Below are 13,637 nucleotides of genomic sequence, written 5' to 3'. Positions count from 1 at the left end.
GAGATGCAGACAATCCACAGAGCCAGAAGAGGGTGATGGTGACTCCCCACCGTTTGAGATCAAGTTTATAACCTCAAATCATGTCCCAGAGTGAATCATCCTCATAGACATTTCCTGACATTAAGTGCCTATTTGGTGCCAAACTCTAGGCTAAAAGATACCCCTCCCCATTTTTCCCACTGCACAGCTGTGGAGAGAGGCTTGGACACATTAAATAAGGCGGTGAACGCCACGCTGCCCTTCCTGCATTGGCATCCACGGGGGAGGAGAGGGAGGAGGCCGGAAGGGGTGTGGACATGCAGAAGCAGGAGAGGATGGTGGATCATGATGCCCGTCCTCACGTTCAAACACCATCTGAGCTCCTAACCAAGCCAGGCACTGTGCCAGCTCTGGGCACATGGAGCCAGTCCCTGCAATCGGGGGAGGTGGGGGAGCACAGTCCATAGGGAGCAGCGGCAGGTCAGCGCCCCTCAGGGCAGTCAGGTGAGGGCTGGTGTGCAGTCGTCAGAGCCTAGGAAGCTGGCCTTGTGCTGTCTGGGAGCGTCGGGCACAAGTGTCTCCCTCACCCGGCCATCCAGAGGGCATGGGAGTAGTGGCAGCCTCTGTGGCCTTGGAGGGGATGCATATTCCCTCCAGCTTGAACCTCCTGTCCATAAAATTGGTCCATAGGAAGCTCTAGTGCATCTGGAGGAAAACCTAAAATATAGTGAAATGCTTTTGCAGCCCGTAAATCTATGGCGTTTATGAGACAAGAGCAACAGTGGCTACTATGGGCAGCAGCGATCACCAACGCACTCCTGTGGCTTCTTTCCAGGTTGGGGCTTGAGCTTTAGGCAGTTAAACCCCCCAAATTCTGAAGGCCCGTCATCCTGGAGCTCACTGGGAGTCCCCACCCAGGCACCCCGAATCATGCAACGTCCACAAATCTGGTTACAGTTCAAAGCAGTGAAAGGCCTTGCCTGGGCCAACCCCCTGGGCTGCATCCTTGGCCCTTCCCATGCCCCATACTGTTCTAGTGAATTCCCAGACGCTCAGTTACAGCAAAAAAAGCACTCCTTTATTTTTTTAATTTTATTATTATTTTTTAAAGATTTTATTTATTTATTTGACAGACAGAGATCACAGGTAGGCAGAGAGGCAGGCAGAGAGAGAGGAGGGAGCAGGCTCCCTGCTGAGCAGAGAACCCAATGCGGGGCCCGATCCCAGGACCCCGGGATCATGACCTGAGCTGAAGGCAGAGGCTTTAACCCACTGAGCCGCCCAGGTGCTCCAGAAAGTGCACTCCTTTAAATTGCATAATTGTTTAAGTTTTAAGTCTTCGTTTACTCTCCCAAATATTTATTGCTTCTACACAAACCATCCTGAAATTTAACAGATAAAATAGCCATTTATTTGCTGACAGTTCCATAGTTTGATTCTGGCTCCACTGAATGGCTGGGTTCTCCTGCCCAGTGGCACGTGGCTGTCCACTGCAAGGACCCACCCACCCGCTGGCGTCTGACCTGGATATCCGGATGACAAAGGAAAGGATACAGCACAAAAAGAACGAGGCTGTCAGCCAGGCAGCGATTGCACAGGAGAGGAGAGGGACAGGAACACAGAAAGGCAGGTGAGACTCTAGAAAGGACCTCCCGTCACCTCTGAGGTCTCCCGCCAAAAAAACATGGCTTGAACCTAATCTCAAGGAAGAATCACATAAACTCAAGTTGAGGGACAATTCACCCCCAACCTGACTTCTCCCGTGCTCTTGATTTCCCGTAACCCTGTCCTTCTGCAGAAAAAGTCCAACCCTACGTCAGTACCACAAATCACCTTTCAAACACCTATCCTAGACTGCTGACAGCTTCTAGAGACAAATCATCAACAGGGGCACAAGTCATTGCCACCATGGCCTCGGCATGTGGCCTGGTTGTTCCTATCATCCCAGCCCACCATCACGTTGTGTGAGCCCAGCCAAGACCAGGAGAGCTTCCCCGCCAAGTTCAGCCTGAACATTAATGAAGTCTCATGAGCTCAATTGCTTTGGCTGTTGGGATGGTGTGTTACACAGCCTAATTGTGACCACAAGATAACTGATAGTTTGCTTTCAATTAATGACAGGAAAGCCAACCCAAATGAATAGAGCAGAAAAGAAATTGATTGACTTACTAACAGGTTAGTTTAGTAACAGTAAAGGCTTCAGGTCCAGCTTGAGGTGGAGCTCAGTGTCGCATCGTCATCCGGCTCTCTGCTCAGCTCAGCTCAGCTCTACTTCCGGTCTCATGTTGTTCCTGTCACAAGACAGCCATAATCCTCATGCCTACAAGATGGCTGCAGCAGCTCCAGACCTCACAGCATCTCATCTTGTGTACTTAGCACAGAAGAAACAGAGCTCCTCGGGGCACCTGGGTGGTTTAGTGGGTTAAAGCCTCTGCCTTCGACTCAGGTCATGATCCCAGATCAAGCCCCGCATCGGGCTCTTTGCTCAGCAGGGAGCCTGCTTCCCCCTCTCTCTGCCTGCCTCTCTGCCTACTTGTGATCTCTGTCTGTCAAATAAATAAATAAAATCTTTAACAAATAAAAATTTAAAAAGAATAAAAGAAAAGAAACTTTTTCTTTTCTTTTCTCCCGAAAATCCTGGGCCTGCATCTCAGTGACTTAGATAGTCATGCAATCATCTCTGGACCAATTGGTGAGACTGTGGGGGGGGTGGGTGGGTAGAATACACTGATTAGCTTAGATCTTCCAGAGGAAGGAGGATACCCCAAGGAAACGCGGGGTGCCGAGGTCATCATCGATACCTCAAGTGCCCCCATCAGGTCTTTCCCCAGCCCTTGCTCAAGTCCTTCCCCGGAATGCTCATCTGCGAGATGAAGATCATGGGACAGGCCTCCCTAGTGGTTGTGAGTGTGCTCAGAACTTGGAGCAGAGCCCAGAGCTTCAGGAGAGCCTCAGAAGTGTGAGCCATCATCGTCATGACCAAGGCCTCACCCTCCATTCGCTCACGTGGTACGTCTGACGCAGGGACAGGCATCCCTTCTCTGCACTCCCTCAGCCTCTCTGGCTTCCTCTTCCCCCTTTCTGATGTTCCTTCCTGGGATCCTTTAGCCCTCTGTACCCCTTTAATAAGGGGGCTCCCCAGTTCTTAATCCTGGGCCCACTGCTCTGCTCTTCATGATTCTTGCCCAGGTGCCATTGGCTCAGTCTCTCCAGGGACTCCTCCCCCCTGGGCATCCAGCCCATGGATTCAAAAGCTTGTTGGATTAGTCCTCAAGGTGTCAAGGTCACCTGAAACACCATGCACCCAAATGAGTTCAGCTTTCCCCCCACCCCCACCAAGGCTGTTCTCCCTGTTCTCCATCCCGCTGATGGTGTCTCATCTCTCCATGCGCCAGCCAGAAATCTGGGTGTCATCCTTGCAATTCTCCCTAATAGTAGCTACCATTTATTTAGTGCCTACGGTGTGCCAGAGACCCTGTTGGGACCCTGTTAGGTCCAAATCCCAGATCCCCACTTGCTAATCACCTGACCCTGGATGTGTTCCTTAGACTTAAGCCCTCCTTTCAGCATCTGTAAAGCAGAGATGATGACTCCTACCTCCAAGCATCGAGTGGGTTAAACGGTGCATGTAGATCAAAGCACAGAGCTGGGCATGCAGTGGGCACTCAATGCTGGCTGCCGTGGACATTTGCAGGCGCTCTTCTTGGCATTTCTTCCTACCAGAATTTCTTTTCTTTCTTTCTTTTTTTTTTTTTTTTTAAGATTTTATTTATTTATTTGAGAGAGAGACAGGGAGAGAGAGCATGAGCGAGGAGAAGGTCAGAGGAAGAAGCAGACTCCCCATGGAGCTGGGAGCCCGATGCGGGACTCGATCCCAGGACTCTGGGATCATGACCTGAGCCGAAGGCAGTCATCCAATCAACTGAGCCACCCAGGCGTCCCCTACCAGAATTTCTTAATCATGCATTTTGGTGGGACTGACGCACGTACACAAATGTGCACACTCACAGATGCACGCATCCAGCTCCTGAGGGAGCCCTGAATGGCTACGCCTGTTGGTACAGCCACTGCCTGGTCAGGGCGATTACTTTAGGGATGGATAAGTGACCTGATCTGGGTTAGTGATACAGAAGTAAAAATGGCTGGAAGCTGCTGGGAAAGGAGTTCTTTTCTTCCAAGAATGATGGGAAAAGAGCACCCACTACCGGAAACAAGAGGGAGGAGCCTATAGCTTACAGCATTGGCTACTGGGTAGAGCCTCACCCAAAACCCACAGTTGGGACTTCTCAATTACATGAGCCCATAAATTCCCTTTGTGAGAGACACTTTGAGCTGGGTTTTCTGCTACTTAAACCAAAAGCCTTCTAACTCCTCTAAAGAAAACATTCCTGAGTTAATGCGCACTATTTTCTTGGCCCAGAACCTTCTGCCGCCATTTTGTACCTAATCCTTACCAGGAAGGCCCCCACCTCTGCTTCCCCATGCCCAGGTTAGGTGCTGACCCTCTGGGCTCTCATGATGCCTCCAATGTCTGCAGCGCTGCCCTTACCACACAGTTTCAGGATCGTCTGTCTTTGTCTCCCACACTTGGGAGCCAACAGTTCCCAGCCCAACTCAAAAGCTATGCAATGAATGCTGCCAGTTAAGGAGAGGCACTGGGATTTGAACCCAGGACCGTCTCCTATGCTGTCTAATGGCCCCCACTTCCCAAATACCCTGCTCCCTGAATGTCCCACTCTGCCTGGCCAAACACTGGGCTGCTGTCGCATATAATCTCCCTGCCCACCTAGGGCAGTAGGGATTCTACTACCCAAACTTCGTCCTCTGTAAGGCCTTGCCCACAGGATTAGCTGCCCCCCACCCCTGCCCCCAGCTCAGTTACTGGCCCAGCCGGGCCAAGACTTGCCCCTCCTGTTGAGTCTCACACTGCTGCAGTCCCCATGGCATAATGAGAACCTTTGGTGTGTCCTGCTGGGCAGCCTTTCTGAGGACCCAGCATGCCTCACACCAGGCCCGTTTGGATGCTCTGCCTTCTAGAGATTCACATGGGACAAGGCCAGGTCCTCGTCCATGTGACTGCCCATCACATAGTCAAAAATAACTGTCTCCATCCCCTGATTTGCTCTGCCAGTTGGTCCACAGCTGTCCAGGAAGAGGACTTCTAGACGGTTTCACCATTTGGTTCTACCAAGAGTGGCCAGGGTCTAGGGAGCAGGTTGGTGGTGGAAAGAAAACACAACATTCTTGAGATTTGTAGGAGGCAGAGAATTTCCTGACTCAGCCAGTCCAGCCTATTGTGACGTCCTGAGGCAGAGGCTCCGAAGGGGGGCACTCATTCTATAAAGCTCTCAAAGGGTCCCCTTGAGCACCAGCATTTAAGATAATCTGATGAAGATGCTTAGAAGCGATTTTGGTTTTGCAAATTAAATTCATCTCTCGGGAAGCTCCCAGGCTAATGTGGTTAGGCGCGTGACCCCACTCTAGGACAATTAGTCTTTTTGGTCTGACACCCTCAGTTCCCCATCTCTCCCCCTCCATTCCTCTTGCCACTACCTACCTTTCAACTTAACCCTGTGCTCACTCACTCACTGTGCACCATGACGGGCCCTAGGGAAGATACAGAAATGAAGACACATTTTCTGCCCTTTTGGAGCTCAAAATCAATTGTGAGTAATTGATTGTGGGTTTCTTGACCTCAGCACTAGCGACAATGTGGCCAGATCATTCTGTGCTGAGGGGCTGTCCTGCGCATCGCAGGGGGTTAGAAGCGTCCTTGCCCCTACTCGCTAGATGAATCCACTCCCCCAAGTGTGACAACCAAACATGTCCCCAGATATTGTTACATGTCCCCAGGAGGATAAAAGCATTCCTGTGGTTAAGGACAACTACAGGAGGCGTATACAACCATTGAGCACCTACTGTATACATGCCAGGCACTTTACATACATTACTTCATGTAGTCTAAATGTAAATCTAAATCGAAATAACGGGTCTTCCCCCTTACCAGCCTGCAAAATTGTGGGGGTGGTGAGGCTAGGAATGGGGGAGATTAAGGGTGTAAGTAAATGGCTCAAGGGCAGACAGCTCCCAGTATTAGCTTGGACCAGGGCCTCTGCCACTCTTCTCACGGTGCCGTGCTGCCTCCTAGTGGGGGAGTTAGGAATGGCCAAAACCAGCACTGCGGATTTTAGGCAGTGTGGACAAGTACATGACCCAAAATGGAAAGATGGACATATCTAATTAGAATCACAGAAAATCGGGGTGCTGGGTGGCTCAGTGGGTTAAAGCCTCTGCCTTCGGCTCAGGTCATGATCTCACGGTCCTGGGATCGAGCCCCACATCGAGCTCTCTGCTCAGCAGGGAGTCTGCTCCCCCCCACCTCTCTCTGCCTGCCTCTCTGCCTACTTGTGACCTCTGTCTGTCAAATAAATAAATAAAATCTTTAAAAAAAAAAAAATCACAGAAAATCACAAAGAAAAAAGAAAACCCAAACTAGGAAAAATACACAAGGGCGAAGGCAATGCTAGGGGCATGTGCAAGTGTTGAAGGCCTGCAGAGCAAACGGGTTCCTGCTCTTCTCCCCTTTTGCGGCCAAGGAGATGAAGATTCCAGAGCTCGCACAGGAGGGGGCGGAGACTGGAGGACAAATACCTCTGGAGCATCTGCTGCCAACACTGCGTCTTCCTCACCAGTGTGTCCCCCAGCACTCTGCCCTCCGGGCAGGGCTCACCAAATCCCACTGAACTGTCCTGATGCAGTGCACCCATAACATCTCACCCCTCCTCTGGCGGCTGTCTCCCAGACCCCACTTGTGTTAATAGTAGATGCTAACACATCCCCAGTTGGGCCCCAAAGACCCCTGCACTCTAGCAGACCGGAGTCGGGGTTCCTCTGTCCCCCTCTGAGTCCCCAAGCACAGAGGCCCACCGTTCTGCATCAATGGGAGGCTTTGCCAGCCGGTGTCATCAACACCCTTGGAAGTTACTAAGCACAGACCAGGATGGTTCTGTGCTATGCCTCCCTGATCTGTTAAGAGGGGCCTCAGGCCTGCTTGTTGCTGCACGTTCTTCCAGCGGATAGACGTTACCTCCTCTGCCCATCTGATATGAGAAGGTTGTGAGAATGTCCTTCCCATTAGGGAGCCTTCTTTAGAGAGGGTCCCTCCCCTACTCAAGCCTGTCCTGGGTTGTGGGACTGCAGAGACCCCTGGGGGAGTAAAGGCTCTTTTGCCGAGCAGGAGGACATTGGGGGGTCAAGTTCTAAAACTCAAAGGACCAAGAGCATGTACAAACATTACAACTCATCTTCCAAACTGCGATCAGGGGCATCCAACGCTCTGTGCGTCATCTGGGATATATCTTAATTACTATGTTGCCATACACCCCAGACTCTAAACTGGAAATGTACATTGCTCTCCTTCTTCTCCCTCTCCCTGGCAAATCCATCCTCAAGGCAGGGCCACTGCTAGCCCATGCAGGCTTCTGTGCAAATTGGGAAAGGCATCCCTTCCCCAAGACATCTTATTTCCACCTGTTGTTAAACTGCCGTCATGTACTGATTTCATTAGAACAAGACAATTCACTGCCTTCTTCCCAATGTCATAGGAAACCTACAACTCCACAAGGTCTACGATGTGAAAGGCGCCCCTTGGATGTGGTGCCCTTGTGCAGTGTGTAACATGAACCACCACACCCCGCAGCCTTGCCTGCACCTTGTAGATCTGACCCACTCCCAACTTTAAAATAATCTATGGCTCCCCATCACCTACAATGCCAGGTCAAAGTTCTTGATGTAGCTCCAGGGAGTCTTGCTATCTTTTTACGCTTCCTTGTCCCACCTCCTTGGACTGGGGTAGAAGCCTTACTCAAAGGTCGCCCAAGCTACCTATAGGCTCAGCAGCACTATTCATGACCTGGCTTGGTTTGAAGAGGTGAGCTTGGCCAATCAGAGGAAGCAGGTGCAGAGAGAAGCAGCCATGAGATCAACCTCCAGTAACTGGCTCTGGTCATACTTAGGACAACCCAACCAAGTTGGTCTCAGCAGAGCTCTGACCCACAACTCACAGAAGCCCCATCAGAGCTGTGACTTGGAGGAGGTCACACTGACCCAGGAGTCAGCAGATTTGAAGTGGTCATGAAAATGGGGTCCTCAAATACACACAGGGATTTAGCATACGATATAGATGACACTGGAGGAAAGAAAAATTATTTCGTGAATATCTGACAGCCATTGAGAAGGCAGACTACAATCCGTACCTCACTCCTTATCCTAGAGTCAATTCCAGGTGCATACACCAAAGATAGAAAAAAAATTTTAGAAATACAATTCGGCCAGTCTCTTCTCCCTCTAGGTGTCTGTGCAGGGGTGAGTGTGTGTATGCACCCTGGGGCCAGCAGGGAGGGGCTGAACTGGAAAAACTCTCAAGCGTCTAACAGCTGTGACCTTCATGAGGTCTAAGGCCTCTGCAGACTCAGCAGACCACAGGAGCCCAAGGAGCAACGTTATGTAAACGATAGAGCACCCGTGGATGAGACAATAGGGTTTGGTGGGGATTGGGATGAACTGGGGAGTTCAAACCCTGTCCAAAGGTGGCGGCTGCTCCTTCGCATAAGTAGGGAACCCGGTGCTGCCAGATCATCAAGTATTTGAGCAAACCTGGAAAGCTGTCTTTTCTACTTATCTGGGTCTTGCAAAGTTCTTTGTGGAGCGAGAGCAATTCTTGGTCCAGTCCAGCATGTCGGCCTCCAGTTTGCCCCTGGAGGTGGCAGAGGCTGTCATCAGCCTGAGTGCTGCCGACTCATCTGTGAAGTGGGTACACTGCTCTCCGGCCCTCTCGGGACCGTGGTAGGGCTCAGTGGGTATAAATAAAGGACGGAAAGGGACACTGACATTCACTAAGCGACTGCTCCGGGCAGGGCACTGGCTCAGCCTCGCCACCCTTCTCCTGGGTTCTCAAACTCACAGAGGGGGCACCCTGGGCAGAGGAGGAGCTGGGATCTGGGCTCCAAGCCTGTGCATCTACCAGCCCAGGCCCCCCCTCCTGCACCTGCCAGAGCGGGGGTATTTGGTGAATGAGCTTCTATTCCCCATGCCCTGTTCAGCACCCTCTGGCACAGCATGGGCAGCAAAGCTTTCACAGGCTAATGGGGGAACCTCATGCTTGTCCAGGGATATCAGATTTTAGTCTGGTGAAGACAGGATCAATGGCCTCTGATGAGAGCAAACCCCATGAGGAGGGAGTTGGCAGTCTCTGAGAGTGATTTCTAGGTCCCCAACCAGCTCACATCCTGGAGCTTCGCTGATCCGGCTACAGCCAACTCTTACACTACTCCAACCACCCAGGTGAAAGAGTCTCAGTTTTATAAGGCATCTTCCTGGGCAGAGTAAAGGGGATGAGACTGGTAAGACCCTGGTCACAGGGACTCATACTCTCTGCCTTCTGTCGGGAAGCCTGGGACTCCCCTGTGTGCCCCTTCCTTTCCCTCCCCCTGCTCCCTGGGTGAGGAGTGTAGGTGATTATACTCCCTTGAGGGCTCACTCTCTGGGCCTCCCTGCCCTCCTGCAGCTGGAATGCTGGAGCACCCGCTCCCACCCCACCCCACCCCACCCGCTTTTCCTCCCTCCAGCTGGCCTCACCTTTCACCCTTTCCTCTCCCAGCAATGTCACTGTCTTCCTTCCTACCTTCCCATTTACTCCTTGCCCCCTGTGCTCTCACTTAAGGAATATACTCTGGGACCAGCCCCTAACCGGGCAAGGCTGGTCTCAGACTGGCTGGAGTACTGGCCTCCGTGGCTGCGGCAGCATCCTCCTCTCCCCAAGCTTCTAGGACACCCCGTCCTTCTGCCGTGTTCTCTCTGCTTCCTCGGACTTAGACATCAGCATTCCCAGGTCTCCCCCTCTGCCCCCGTCATGTCCTCCTCTTCCTCCACACCTGGCCCCAGTGACTTCCTCTATCCCAGGAATTGTTCAACCCCCGGAGCAGAGCTCAGATCCTAGTCCTGCCATTTATGGCTCTTGGAGGTCCTGGCTCCTTGGACGTACCTGGGGAAGTGACAGTCTTATCCCCACACAGCTGAGCTGAGGGTCAGGCAAGAGCTGGTACACAAGCAGCTGTGCTCATTCCTACTATCTGCTGATGGCGCTCTCAAGGGGCACTGCGGTGGTCTGGGGACAGATCTCCTGCAGGTCTCAGCCCATCAATCTACTCCCTGTAAAGAGACCAGTCAGCTCTCCCCCAGACGAAGTCTGAGCCTAGCACGAACTTCCCCCTTGCTGTTGGCTCAGGCTTCCTGCCTGTGGCCTGCTGGGCCCTGCCCTCCTCCAGTCTCATCTTGGACTATCCTTCCTGTGTTCTCTGGCTCTCGTTCTTTGAACTCTGCAATCGGCAGAGACCCCCGCACCTTGGGACCACTCCTGCCCCCATACCATCACCTGAACTCCCTAAGGCCTCAGCCGTAGTTTTATTTCTCATTACAGATACATCCTTACTACATACCCAGATATACTCGGCTTCACTCTCCCTCCATCTTAGCATGAGTTGATTTCAAGGTCAGATTGCTTAGGTACCTTAATTAATCCCCATTTAAACCAAGACACAGAGCAGTTGAGAACCTTGCTGAAAGTTTCCCAGCTGTCAGGTAGCAGAGTGGGGATTCAAACCCACGACTGACCTCAGACTAAGGGTGCCGGCATAACAGCCTGAAGCACACCTGGCTGGCTATTACATTCTCCCCGGGGAAACCTCAGCATGCTCGCTGTCCAGCATTTTTTTTTTTTTAAGATTTTATTTATTTATTTGTCAGATAGAAATCACAAATAGGCAGAGAGGCAGGCAGAGAGAAAGGGAAGCAGGCTCCCTGCTGAGCAGAGATTTCCCAATGTGGGGCTCCATCCCAGGACCCTGAGATCATGACCTGAGCCGAAGGCAGAGGCTTTAACCCACTGAGCCACCCAGGCGCCCCTCGCTGTCCAGCTTTGGGTCTCATCCCTTTACCTCCCTTCCCAGTTGGTGCCCACCCAGCCCTGCTTCTGCACTGGGTCACAGGATCTTCTGGTTCCCACAGCATCTGCGAAGGCTCCTCTCTGAGCACCTGTCTGTGCACCTGTCAGCCTCCCCTCTTGACCCTGGCCCTCTTGAGGACAGGAACTGCCTGTCCTGCTTTCACCCTCTGGGGCCCAGACCCTTGACCACAGAGGCTTTCTAGGACCAGAGGGCCACAGCTTGAGACTTGCCCGAGTTTCTGACCTGGAACTGATATCCTATTTTTCCAAAATCTGTTTGTGGGCCAATATTCCCTTGTCCCTATCCATGCACAAGACAGAGACAGACAGACAGACACACCTCATAATACAAGCCTCCACTTACTGTGTGCTCACCCAGTGTCAGGCTCCCGATGACCCCTTGCACACCTTCTCACATTTAATCCTCAACAGCCCAAGGAGACAGTCCTTTTATCTCCATCTCCAGGTCACAGATGAGGAAACCAAGGCACAAGAAGCTTAAATCACTTGCCCCATGCCCACCACCACCCCACTGCCTTGTTCAAATTCAACTGGAATGGACTGGCCTGAGTCAGGAAAATGGTCCCTCTCCCCTAGGCCCTGTCTTTCTGGAAAACATTCATTCATTCATTCGTTCGTTCATTCATTCCATAATGAAAAATCTGCCACTGGTGTGAGTCACTGCTCTGGTGAACGAGGACTTCCCACTCACCCTCCATCCATGACCCCGTAAGACACCACAGCCAACATCCACATGTACGACTGGGTTATGTCAAAGCTGCAGTATTCGAGAGATCCCAGAGGGCCCCTTGTCCCATCAACCTGGTGGGGCCCTGACATTTGGATCAGTGCTCCTTGCAAGCGTCTCGGGCCTACAAAGTCACCATGGATTCGTGGGGGTGCCAGATGCCTGCCTCACTGCCCTCCCCCATTGTCATGGGAGCGCTGGGAGCAGGAGTGAGTGTTGTGAGTCTGGAAGTAAAGTTTAGGGAGAGCTGACCTGAAAGGCAAGCCCCTGGGGAGCGTCTCCCCTTCCCTCCTAAAAATAATATTCTATAGAGCGGGAGGGTCAGAAGGTCACCGGGTCTTCCAGCTGGAACTGTCACCAATTAGAATTATTTGGGTCACAAACTCATTTTTTTATTGAGCAAAGTAGGGCAGCCGGAAGGGTAGAAGGAACACATGTTTTGGGGTAAGACAGACATGAGTTCTACTGTGAGCTTCTCAGTTGCCTAGCTCAGTGTCAGAGAAATGAGCAAACCCCTCTGAGTCCTGGATTTCCCATCTATAAAATGGGGATAAAGATGCCTACCAAGCAGGACCGCTGGGATTAGATATAATACAATGTTTGTAAAGCATTCATTCCCAATGTCTGGCACATAACAGGTGTTTCACAAAGGCACTATAAGTGCCGGGGACTGCCACACTGTGAGTGTGAGGGGAGAGAATTGTTGAATTTCATCCTGGTCTCCCTATGCCAAGCTGGCTCCGGGGGATCTAGACCCTAGCCTAAGAGCCTCAACTCCACACCACCATTGCTCCTAAGTCTTAAGCCTCCCTCCTTGAGGCCCACAACTGGATCCTTCCTTTCCCAGAAAGGAGGGGTTCACCACCTCTCCAGTGCTGCCGGGTTCTCTATAACACAAGGTAGTCTCCCCTCATCTGAGTGGAGGACCTGAGGTCCCTGGAAAACAGCCATCTGCTAGCAATTTGGAATGCTTGGAATATGCTCCTAACTAAGCTGGCAGAGGGAGGCAGCCGGGTAGCTGCTCACGCGGAACCCCAAAGCCACAGTGACCCTTCTCTCTCATACACCACATGAGCAGTGGCTCTCCCTCCAAAGACTTCCCGGATCTGACCACCTCTTCCCTCCACTGCGGCCTCCCTGGTTTGAACCCCTGTCCTGTCCCCGCGGGGGGCTTCTGTCACAGCTTTCTGACCAATCTCTCTGCTTTAGCCCTTGATGCCTTTAGTCCTCCTCCAGCCAGTCTGATCCTGTGGCAATGGCACTCAGGGACTCTGCCCGAAGATGGACTTGAAAGTGAAGAAAGCGCCTGCTTCTCCTGAAGCAGAAGCCATAGCAAAGGCTGTGAAGGCCAAAAAGGCAGCACTGAATGGTGTTCACAGCCACAGGGAAATGGGAAGTTCCACATGTCACCCGTCCATGTAAGACAGCCGCCCCTGCCTGCTGGCCCACCACACTCCCTTCACCCCAGCCTCTCACACAGCGGCGGTCCTCCCAGCTGGTCTCACCTCCGGGGTCAGCCCTGGCTAGAAGGCAGGACTTCATCTTTCCTTCCTGCAACACCTGTGGCAGTGCCTGGCCCATTAGAGACGCCTGACAAGGATTTGTTGCAGAAATCAATGGAAGTGGCCAGGAAACTGCTCCCTAAGTACCCACCAGCTCCTCTAGATACTTTTCAATTCTCCTGAGTCCCAGGCTGAGGTTAGGGAACTTGGCAAATGGCAGTCCTTAAGTGGTGGGGCTGGAACTGGGAGTCCCCCGGGCTGTACTCCAAACCTTCCTTGCCTGGCCGCACTGGGCACCATGGAGATGCCGTGGGGAGGGACGTAAGGATTCCGTAAGACACGGGTCCTGCCCTCGAATCTAGTGAAGAGAAGCAAATGGATAAATTAAATAACAGCCCTCGGCACA

Source organism: Mustela nigripes, chromosome 6 (genome assembly GCF_022355385.1).
Source record: "Mustela nigripes isolate SB6536 chromosome 6, MUSNIG.SB6536, whole genome shotgun sequence".
Lineage (NCBI taxonomy): Eukaryota > Metazoa > Chordata > Mammalia > Carnivora > Mustelidae > Mustela > Mustela nigripes.
Note: the sequence above shows the minus strand (reverse complement) of the source record.